General features: G+C 39.9%; 1 protein-coding gene across 5 annotated transcripts in view; it reads right to left on the reverse strand.

Annotated features, from left to right (window-relative positions):
- fhod3b (formin homology 2 domain containing 3b) overlaps nt 1-10,128 on the reverse strand; it is a 92,145-nt gene that overhangs the window by 26,392 nt on the left and 55,625 nt on the right. The window lies entirely within an intron of this gene.

Below are 10,128 nucleotides of genomic sequence, written 5' to 3' on the forward strand. Positions count from 1 at the left end.
TATGGAACTCGGCTCTAAACTTTATGGAACAGCTCTGTTTTCACCCACGGGAAAATGAGTTTACTTATCTGCTCATTTTAAGAAACTGGTATCATGCAAGTATTTTGTTTATGGCTTGTTTCCACTTTCCCAAGTCTTCAAAACAATCAAAATCTGTTTTTTTCTGCCCTAAGCGTAACCTGAATTGGACAAGGGGGTGAGAAAATGGATGGATCAATAAAGTTGGTTAGTGAGATTTTACCTTGCAGCCTTGATCTGAGTTATTTGAACATCACTATGTTGTTATGAATGTAGATGTCACAAACGAAAGGATATCTGACTGAGAGAACGAGGGATACTGCACACTAATACAGTGATTTATTGTTCCTTCTAACTCTAATGGAAAAGATAATATACAATATTAGCATCAAGTTGTATCCAATAATTCTTTAAACTAGCAGCTGAGACATCCTTTCTCAGATACCAAAACAGACTGGTTAAATGAGTTCATCGTCAGTTCATGGGAACCAACAGGATTTTCTGATTAAAAATATATACACATATCTCACATATCGATTTAGTTGCATCAATTCTTAACATACAGTTCACTGGCACCAGTGAATGCAGATTAAAAAACAAAAAGTTAAGAGGATATCCATCCATCTTCTATAGCTAGCATAGCAAAAAATGCTAGCTTAGTGTCTCTGGAAGTTAGCATGACGCTGAAAGGCAAACAGCATTATCTGATTATTCGTGGACATATATTTTGGATAACCCTCTGCTCTTTAACGCGATACTGATGACAGTAGACCAGCAAGCTCATCAAGCTGTCCTCGACTCTGCTTTCACCACTCTGTGATCAGTTGTGATGAGACAGATGGGTATAAAACAACCGTAGCAGTAAAAACCTGTTTAACCAAATAAATTAGTGATTAATCATCTTAAATAACTTTTTTGTTGTTGTGAACCACCTACATCTGTAATGAAGAAGAGAAGTGTCACATCAAAATAAAACTTTCATAAAAACATTAAAGAGGTGTAGGCTCAGGTTTAGTTTGAAACATATATTTTTTTAAACTTCATCTGTACATATTCACAAGGTGTGTTCTTGTTTTTCTTTTCTCATTAGAATAAAGGAATAATTGCTTTTCACACAGCCCTTCTATATACAACGTATACAATATGATTTCAACTTTTCTGTCGAATAAACACTTTTATCTTTGATAGTTTCAGTAAAATTTGTTAACACACAGTTCTTTGCAAAGTATATTATAAAGAAGAAAAAGAATGAATTTCAGTTACTGATTAAGTTACAGTCTGATTGATTACTCTTATTATTTCTCATTTCTGCATCCATATCTCTAGCTCCGTCCTGACTTAGAGTCTGTCTGCCATAAAAAGTCAAGTTTATTACTCAGCTCTACTGTACTGGACCAAGACATTTGTTAGTCAGCTAATAACCCAGACCATTAAAGCCAGACTAATTCCAATCACTGAGCCAACTGCCAGACTTACCTGAACTACCAGACTTACTTATTTGAACCCCATACAGTAAAACAACAGGGGGACGCTTCCATTTTCAGACCTGAATAAATGTCTGCCAGCATTTGACAAAATTTACTGTGGGCCTAAATCCAAACAAATTCCCTGAAGACAAACAAACAGGCCTAATGGAACAATAGCATGAAGTAACGCAGAGCGCCTCCCCAGTATTTGGCTGAGCAAGCTCCACAGGCACCGCAGACCCACTGCAGTGCTGAGCAGGGCAAAATCTCCTACAACATTATGAGGAGAATAAACAAGCTAAATGTGGTATCACTTTCTGTTCTACTGCTCACCTCTTTGTACTTGAACAGCTGAGAGAGGAGAAGGGCTACTGCACCAAATAAATTTTATCAAATGATTTTAGGACAATGAACAACTGGAAGAAGTCCAACAGATGATTTCTGCACCGCATCCAAATGAGAAAGACTTTGGCAACAAGCTGCTGCGTTACATCCACCCACTTGTAAAGTGAACTGAAAGATGAACTGTGGTAAATTCTTACTGCTCCTCAGAGCATAGTAGTGTGATTGAGTCTGGTTCTGGCCAGTCGCATACTGAATTCAGTCCCAAAAAACAGTCAGCTTACAAAAATCAGCCTTAAAGCCGTGAAACACTGACGATTTCAATCTATGTGCCTGCGTGCTGCATAACTGCAAAGGATTTATTTTTTTTTCCAAATTAGAGTTTATGTACCTTAGACAGCAAGGTCAGAGATGATAAAATGAGAGCTTGAGAAATGAACTAAATCAAACATTCTTATAATATAATTGGCTTGTATACTGAATTCTGTTACCATAAAACAGGCTCTGGGATGGGATTGTAACTCTGCTGCCAGTGGGTCTGCTCAGGCTAAAAACTTCTACAGATGTAGGTAAAAAGAATAAGGGGAGCCAGAATATAGGTCAGGCAGGTGGGGTGAAGTGGGTTCAGATGTAAGCCGTCTGCTCACGTGAGGGCCGGAGGGGTCTGACACAGTGGAAGGACAGAGTGGGACACATCCGGTCGGAAGAAGGTTTCAAGTTTAACCCCAACACGTGATGACATGCTGCTGTGCTTGTGTAGGTAAATGGTAAATGTAGGTAGTGTTAGTATTTTCAACACAGTGTCAAGCAGTCTATGGAGTATTTGCTTGTGTATATTTGAGTACGTGACTCAGTATGTCAGTTTAAACACTGGTGACTTAATTTATAGAGAACATGCTGGAAGCAAAAAACCAAAATGATGCCAGTGGAGCAGAAAGAGTTGAGAGGCTGTGGGATGAAATCACGCGTAACACTCATTTCCTAAATTTCCACTGACCACATGAAGTTATTCCCATCATCCCAGAGGACCAAATTTTTAGGCAGGTACTGAAGCTATATAACACATGACTAGGATTACAGCCTCAGGGTTGTATGCCTCTGCCAACCAGTCGACTTGCTGTTTACGTCGGCGTCGATCCAGACTCGAGCTTTCAACCTTTGGATAAAAATATGTTTTATCACTTTACTTTATAAGACATTTGTGTACAATATTGTTATAATTAGCATATGATTTCTTGAGTTATGGATAAAAACTGGTTTGTGAGGTCAGAGCGACACCGACCTTGAGCCACCGAACCCCAATCAGTTCTTGTCTTACTGGAAATTTGTCCCAGATGTAATAAAATTTCCTCCAGCTGTACCTGACATCTCACATTAACCAGGATTGAATACATGAAAGGTCACAGTGTCCTTGACCTTTGACCACCAACATTTTATCACCAGCACCAAGGCATAAAAATATTATTAGCTTTTTCTAGACTACCAAACCCTGTTACTACCAACTACAACTATCTAGATTTTTTTGTGGGGCTTTGGTCTTTCATTTCACGATCAGACACTTTTATTGATTCAGGATATGCCAAATATCTGAAAACTACATTCAGCTGAGGGGAAAACATAAACTAAGATGCAAGTGAGAGCTCAAAAAATAACAAAATGCTTGCAGCCACCACAGAACATTAGATTTTATATCAATGTTTAGCTAGCTGGTTGAAACCAACTGTAATATGTGTCTTAGCAAGCTGTTGTAGCTGAATAAGGCACTTGCAAACACAACATTACTCGATTTCCTAAATTAACCACATTCCACTACAGTAATGCAAGTTGAATGTTGTGTAAATGCCTTAGCTTAACGTGCAGGAACTTAAAACTGACATTTAGATATTTGACCTATCAGTGACAAAATGTTTCCTATTCTTCCTGTTGATGGTGCCTGATATTGCACATCTTATTAAAGGCTCAGTTTTTCCAATTTTGGCAGCATTTAAAAATGAGGTTGTTCTATCCCACGAAACAGCAGCTTTAAAATGTTTTTCTTTTTACTTGCCAAGGGGACTGACAAAGAGAGACATTTACCTAATACAAATTCAATGGACAGCCATAATGTTTAATATTCTTTGTAGGTGGGACTTCATTGGCTGTGTCTCAGTGGCCTGAACCATCCCTTTGTTACCCTGGGGGCTTCAAATGATGCAATTAGGATTTCTTTTCCACTCACCTATTTTCCCTCTCCTTGTTTTCATAAACCATAATTACATTTAATCATTAGTTATTAATAATCTCTGGCTCTTTTCCACAGTGTGTATCTTATCCTGTCTCCCTCCCCTCACATCCCCTAACCAGTGATAACAGATGGCTGCCCCTCCCCGAGCATCATTCCACCAGAGGTTTATTCCTGTTAAAAGGGAGTTTTTCCTTCCCACTGTCACTAAGTGCTTGGCCAAAGGGTGTCATCTTTAGTTAACAATATAACATGCCTTGAGGTTACAGTTGTTGTGAACTGGTGCTATAAAAATAACAATGAACTGAACTAAATTGAATTACGACCATAACCTGCAGACTTAAGCTGTAAGTGTGCATGAATGAACATCCACGTCACCACAATGTCTATGTGTGTTTCAGTGAGTGAGTGCTTTTCAGATTGAAAAGATTTGCACTGAGAGGGCAGCGGGAGCAGTGGCTTTTCAAAAAGCTGCATGAGATTGGGTGGAAAACATGCACGTGTTCCCATGGGATCTCATTACAAACCAGGAGTTCAAGTTTCTATTGGTACAACAAGGGCATTCCGTGAGATCCCCTTCTCGCTCTTGTCTACATATGTGTGTCAGCAGTTCCCGCAAGGCCCTCTCGAATTCCCTGTACCCTAGAGAAAAATTAACAAAGCATGACTTTATCTTCTTTTAAAAGTCATTCTTGCACGATCACACTAACAAGGAAACGATTACACCTGTAATAACCAGCACATGCAGTATATTGATACATTCGCACAAATCCACACAGCTTGGTACAGACAAAATGGAAATGTTTATCCAGACAACGGGCCATCATAAAGGTCTCCCTCCAGCACAGCAATCCAGACAACACAATACGCACTGTTTCCAAGAAGAGCTTCCAACGCTGCTGCTATGCCTGGGTTTTCACTCATAACAATCAAAACAGAATCTAAATTTAGGACTACTGAAAGTCTCCTTAGTGTGGATTAAAAAAATCCACACTAAAAAAAAATCCCAAAAACAATCCACACAGTATTAAAAAAATGTACTGCTGGTGTTTTGTTTTGCACTTAAGATACACAAGAACTTTCTCTTAACATATCAATCTATCGATCTGTCTGGTTAAAGGCTGCTCTAACCCTCGGTTTCCAACAGATTTTTTTCTACTCTTGGCTCTCATTGATGTCAGTGGCAGCCAATATCCCTAATATGGCCAACTTAAAATCATAGCCCAGTCAAATACTGTATATAAAACTTAGATTATTCCTATGGTGATTTTTCTTAACTACAGGTTTCCATTCCAGCTCGACACCACAGCCGCCCGTTCGGCTACAAAGTGCAGAGTACATAAATGAAGCTGGCTGCTCTTACCTTTGTTTACGGTGAAGCGTTTTGGATTGTGACACGCAGATGAAAACCGTTGCACATGTCTTGCTAGTGTGTCACATATAAAATTTAAAGCCTTTGCTACTACAGACACTTAAAATTTGAACAAAAGGCTCTTGTGTTTCAGGTGCACTTTGTGGAAACGGCGACCACTAAAGTTCCTGCTGTGTGGCTCTAAAAGCTGATCTGTGTGCTGTATTGGGGGGTGGGGGGGGGTTAGGTCCTAGACAGTTTAAGAGGTAATGAAACACTTGACTAGAACACATCTATCTTTCCCACACGGCCCTTTTGAGCACTTCCTTCTGGAAACCAGGAAGTCAAGGTGCTTCAGCATCGTGGGATTATAACAGCCGTGTCATTAAAACCAGGAGATCTTAAAGTGGTAGCGAGACATAGAAGCCAAGGAAGAGCGAATGAGATAAAAGTATGAAATGAAATATGGGCATAACTTATAGCATAAGGTAATACTTCTAGACTCATATCTTTGAGAGCTATAAATTTTCAAGACTAAGTTATAACATGCAAGCCCAGGTATATACAGTATAATTCAGCGTGTGATGGCCTTTTGGGTATGGAGATAAGTTATGCCCTGTTTACAAATGAGTTTTCCATCAAATATATATCCTCGCTTGCTCTGGAAGCTGAAACAAAAAAGAAAAAGAAAAAAAAAAAAAGAGTCTGTTTCTCCAAATTCCCATACATCAAAAACTAACGCTTCACTTCCAATTTGTTTCCACCAGTGCTTACAGATGGCAAATGTTTTGTCAACAGCAGCATGCAGGCTGAAATAGCATGGCCTCGAAGAAGTGCACGCAGAGAAAGTGTAGCTAAAAACAAAGCTTATGGCGAGGAATGTCAACAGTGAACCTTTCAAAGCAGGGAATAATTACTTCATGTTGACTGTAATTGGTTTGTCTTTAATCTGCCCTCTCTGTCTGTCGCTCCCATTTTTACAGTTACCAATTAAACACGGTTGTTGCTTTTGTTAGCGTTCTTACTATAAATTCTACAAATGGAAAAACCTTGTCATTTGTTCTTCCAACTCCTCTGCCTGTTTTGCTCATGATAATTAGTACCATAGGGATCTTTTTTTAACCACAGTGAAGAAAAAAAAAGTCTGAGCTTACTGATGAAACTTATTTGACCTTTTGGAAAAAGCTGCTTTTATTTTGGGGCTGAGGAAGCACTAACAACGACGAGTTACTGTGCCAACTTTCAGTATTTTATTTGGCACTTTTTAAGACAGAATAGAACGTTTTTTGTCAGAATGGCACAAAGGCACATATTAGGGTGGACCTAAACCACCATCTGATTTATTAGCACTTTGGACTTTACTATAAATGTGGTCTTCATGAAACCCATGCTTCTCAAAGTGTGGTAACATAACATACTGCAGCCTGTGAGTGCCACAAAGGAGGGATAAGCAATTACAGAAGAGGAAGAAGACAAATCTACTTTCAGCTGCTCCCTTATTCACAAGTCATAGCTCCACCTGTTGTATTTGGCAGATTTTTTGTGTCAAATTAAAGACGCACAGCCCCAAAGGGCTTTGTGTCTTTTCCTGACATCGAATCAGGGAACCTTTGCTTCCTAAGTAACAGTTTTTTATTACAGTCAATGTCATATGTCAAGCGCAGGCCTACAATAGTTGCAGTTACAAGTAAAACCCACCAGCTTCTAACCAGACAACACTAACTAATCTAAACGGTAAATGGACTCGTTCTTATGTAGCACTTTTCTACTCTGCTTGAGTACTCAAGTGCCTTAGACAACAAGCCTCATTCATCCATTCACAAGCATGTTTTCCTACACCTATGTGCTTTCTATCTAACACTCACGCTCCAATAAACACCTCAGGAGCAACTTGGGGTTCAGCATCTTGCCCAAGGACACTTTGACGGCAAGGGATCAAACCACCAGCCTTCTGATTAGTAGACGAGCCGTGCTACCTCCTGAGCCACATCACTTTTGACAACTACATCTCTAATTAATGCATTCTCACTAACAACTAGTCACATACTGATGCTTGGTTGGGAACTTCTTGTCATATATTAGTGATATGTATCATGTTAACTCTGTGATAGGTTTTGAAAAAAATGATATGGTTTAAAATACATTCTTTCGCATGTTAACCACGAGTTACAAGTCAAACTTCTCCAACCTGCAACAAGTCTGCTGCAGAGAAAGAACATTTGACAAACCCACGACACCTTTTTGGTTTGAGAAACTACATTCTTAACTAAAGAAACATACAGTATGAAACCTTTGCTCTGATTTTCATTTCATTAACAAAAGATTTATGATTTCAAAAGCTGCTTTCGAAAGATAATAAATGAGCATGAAAGAAGCACGACCGAGCCTAATGAGGCCTTCATTGCCCTTTTGGCTCTCTTGTGTTTGCAGCTGATTGTAAGATTTACAGGAAGACCAGATGGCACGAGCACCTCTGAAACAGTGACCTCACACCCTTTCCTCTGATGGGGTGATAAGGGCATACAAGCTTTCCCCTGGGTCCAAAAAAAGAAAAAAAAAATCGCAGGTCTCCAAGGAGTTAAGCCCAGGTCTGGAAGCCCTCCGAGCCAGGTGTGAGGGGCCGTGAAAGGGGCCAGACCCCAACCAGGCAGACACAGAAACCACTCACATCACTGAGGGAGCACTAACCCGCCACAGACACCTCCAGGGGTTTAAGAAGATGGAAAGAGAAAAAAAAAAAAACGAAGAAAAAGAGCAAAGTGTAGATTGCTAAGAATGCTGCAGGAACAAGCATTTACAATGAAGGCAATGTTCCACAGAGCTAAGGCTGGAGACCTGTTGTTCTAAAATGCAAGCAGACTGGTGTGCACGTGTGACTGTGCCTTTTTCAACTACAAAAGACCCATAAGATTGATATTTATTCTTGAAAGAGAGCAAGATTGTTTTGTCGGGAGGTTTTTAATGCACACCAGACAGACCAGGGTTCAAGGCCACATTCCTCTCAACTTTTTCCTTTTTTTTTTTTCTTTTCTTTTTTTTTCCTTTACTGGGCTCAACTTGAAAGACATTACAGCAAAAAGCATTAGAAGTGATCAGTGTTTGATACCAAAGCAATTACTGCTCTTGGTTTGCTATCTGCCTCTGTTCCATTCTCTGTGTGTGCACGTGTGAAAATTTCAGGCAAATAATTCACTCCCCTCTTGGGGATCCTTATGACATAGCTCCTCTTGGAAGTCATCAGCAGTAAAGCCGCCAGATCTATATTCATTTCTGACCTGTACATCTGGGTTCCAGCACATGCTCGACTTGCGTTCGCCAACACATGGCTCACGAGGGAGGGTGATCTACTACACTCCACATTTCCTCAGCTGGTCAGGAGAAATTAGGTCAAAAATTGAAATGGGTTAGACGGGCTTCAGGGAGAGTGCTAGTTTGGTTTAGGTTCTCATGTTGATGTAAAGATACGGGGAAAGGGGCAGGACTCCAATCCGCAGAGATGAGGCGATAAACTAGCACACGAAGGAAAGGAAAGAGTCTCACATGCTTTGCCAAACATTAAAGGAAAAAAAATGGATGTCACAATAAGGAGGAGTGAACAGATATGAGAAGTGGTGTCATCATTCACAGCTGTATGACACTAACATCTCTTGCATGTGGTAAACTCTGAAGTTTCCAAAAACCAGTTGTTATCTGCCTGTCATGTTTTGGCCATTTAACCCGTGTGATTTATCTGTCTGAATCAGAGACGGGGCCAAGTTTAGATGAAGCCTCCAACATTTAAGATCAGCACGCCTGCAGAGGCGGTCTAGGCAGGGGTCATGTTCATGTTTATAACCTGCCGGGGGGGCACCATCAAGTACTTTGTCACTTTTTTTCTTTAGTAACAAAAAAATTAATAAAAAAATCTACATTGGCCTGTTAGAAAATTAGAGAGGAAGCATTTGGGCTCATGCTGTAGCTTAGTTTGTAAACACAAGGGAGGTTACATCTGTTGGAAATGTGCAACCAAATTACAGGGGTCAGCTGCACTGTGACCTTTTATTAGGGAGGCTTAATGAAGAAACCACAGATGAGATGACTGAGCTACACAATTGGTTTTTTGTTTTTGTTTTGTTTGTTTTTTTCTAACCGCAATGACTCGATCCAAGCTAACAAGTTCATGTTTATTATGTGTTCTACATATAAAATCAAACATCTAATAAAGCACTGACGTCAAGAGTCCAACTTAATCAACAGAAGTGCAACCAATCTGAATAAGGAGCAGGGAAAATAAAAATGAGAGGGAGGAGAGGAAAATTAGTTTTATGATCTGCAATATCCTGCCAGAACTTTTATTAGACACTTAAGCGTGTGTGACCCACCTCCTCACAGCAGGCTGTTAAATGGTAGTGACCTTGGAGAGAGAGAGAGAGCTGTGGACCTCTAGTATCCCCAAAACATGCTGTCCCTGCCCCCTTTTAACCTCAACGCACATGATCTCTGACATCACCGACACGGGAGACATAAATTAAACAGCTGCTAAACTTGGCCTAGCATCCACATTATCTGTGGCACACATTTGAGTTTGTTTATACGGGTAAAATGTGTGAGTGTGAGAAGGTCATCATGCAGAATCATCAATTTACATAGTTTATATAAACACATGTGGCTGTAGATAGGTTTATGGAAAGAAAAGTGTTACTGGATTGATTAATAACATCCTTGTGTTGTAAAATTGAGGTCGGGGGGGG

Source organism: Pundamilia nyererei, unplaced genomic scaffold (assembly GCF_000239375.1).
Source record: "Pundamilia nyererei isolate P.nyererei 1_Seehausen unplaced genomic scaffold, PunNye1.0 scaffold00084, whole genome shotgun sequence".
NCBI classification, from domain to species: Eukaryota; Metazoa; Chordata; class Actinopteri; order Cichliformes; family Cichlidae; genus Pundamilia; species Pundamilia nyererei.